The sequence below is a fragment of the Sabethes cyaneus genome, chromosome 3 (assembly GCF_943734655.1).
Source record: "Sabethes cyaneus chromosome 3, idSabCyanKW18_F2, whole genome shotgun sequence".
NCBI lineage: Eukaryota > Metazoa > Arthropoda > Insecta > Diptera > Culicidae > Sabethes > Sabethes cyaneus.
The window spans coordinates 60,282,851-60,284,937 of record NC_071355.1 but is presented as its reverse complement, the minus strand read 5'-3'; positions in this window follow the sequence as shown (position 1 = coordinate 60,284,937).

Below are 2,087 nucleotides of genomic sequence, written 5' to 3'. Positions count from 1 at the left end.
CCTTGCAAGACAGGCACCAGCACCAGCGCCAGCGGAGCATTCAGAATATGCAATTGCTGCACCGTGTTCACTTGCATTTATTGTCTCCAAAGTTAACAATATAATTTAAGATAGCGGCGGCATAACAGCAGACAATCGGCACAGACCAATAAGGCCTCTAACAACTCGCCGCGTGCCGGTGCGGTGTATTTAGCTTTTCGAAAGGTAAGATTTTTATGATACGGTAACCTTGACCGGTAAAAATTGAATAGGTAACATGCATAAACCTCTACATTCATAAAACGGAGAGACGGAAATTGCATTGCGGGCTCAGCTAAATGGTGGAAAATACCGAACTAACTAGTTTAATCTTCTGGTGCGCTTTGTTTTGTACAGCCGTTTTTATCTCGTCAATATAGAAAGTTATTGTCTTAAGTAAAGTTGATCAGTAGGTCGGGGCCTTCCGGTTGGTGGACGGAATTACATAAGTTTGTCACTAGGTGGCACATAAATTCTCAGAAAATGTTAGGTATGTCATATAAAATTAACAGTCAAGTCTACCGAGCGGCAAGGTCAATAAAAATTTTTTTGATTAGTTGGCGGGACTAAAAATATTTTATTTGATTAAAAATATCATTTTACTCATTTTTCTTGAAATACCGAATCTTTGTAATACAAATTCTTTGATATTGGAACAAACTAAAATAACCCATTCCTAAAGCACAAGAGAATTTTTAACGTAATTGTAAATAGCTTTGATTTTTTGTTGCAGCATCCCGCTCGGTGCGGCTAGCATCCTGCAGGGTTGCTTTGCAAAATGATAAAAACTTTTATCCTGTTGTACTAAATTGATGTGACGTAGATGGAGAGCTGTGCCGTAGTATGATAGCAGACTCCCGCACCTCGCTCTAGTATACTAGAGCGATCCACGTGAACCATGCGTAAGATTCATAATAGCATTATCCAACGTTCTGAATAGCGCTTTTTTACGTTTTACCAGCGCTTGTTCCAGTAATCTTCCCTCCGTACCGTACTGCACCGGCTCAGACTTTGCGGTTTGGGTTTAGGCGGTGCTATACCGAACCGGACCAACCACCACGATATTGTTTCGCAAATAGTTTCACCGTTCGGGACAAACTTAATGTGAGTGGATTTATGAGTCTAGAGATGGTCATCAGTGAAGGTTGGCGGGTTAGCAATCTTCAGTGAAATTTATTAATTTTGAAATATGATATTCTTCAAAATTGAGATTCTTTGAAACAAATTTTTTGAAATAAATGGAAAATCCACCCGATGATGACCCCAATATTCAAAAACGAATCGATTTTAATTCAAAAGTCTTTAAGACTTTAACAATATTTTCATCGTAATGCTTAAAGTAAGTATAGATAGTATTAACAATGTATGTATGCTCATAAAATTTTCCACAGGATAACTCGCATAACTCGCCATGCAGGCATCTCTAGATTCGTAATGAATGAAAAGCTCACAGGCTCCTGTTGTTTCACGGCCTACATATTTCAGTCCCTTTTAATTGCTTTTCTAGGTTGTTGTTCTTATTAGGGGAGGCACGAAACTGTGTGGTAATTGTTCTCTTTTTTTATCTAATCTTATCTAGCAAGCATTAACCAAATATGATAATAAACAAAATCACAGCTTGGCTTCGAACAAGGAAAAGTCGATCAATACGATATCTTTTGCATCTGTTGTTCACACAGGTGTATTTTTTTGGATAATGTTTGTTTGGGAAATAATAATCACATTTCGTAGTTGTTTTCTTAGTCTACCTCTACAATCAGCTGCTATTTTCGAAACCTACTAATCACTGGTAGCAAGGATGAGGGTGAAATTAATTACTTTTGGATATGATCGATTATTCCAAACACTAACATATTGCAAGCTTAAGTCGAATGAATCGTCCCGCATTTCCCCTATTGTTATTATTATTACGATTATTGTTGTGAACACTGCCATTACGAAAGATACCGCTGCTCGCATGGAAAGCCCGAGACCCATGTCCTGCTGATGTCTGATGTCGAAAAACACGACTTTCAGGAAGGGGATTTGGAGAGCATATATAATCCTTCACTGTATGTTTTGCAGCGGCA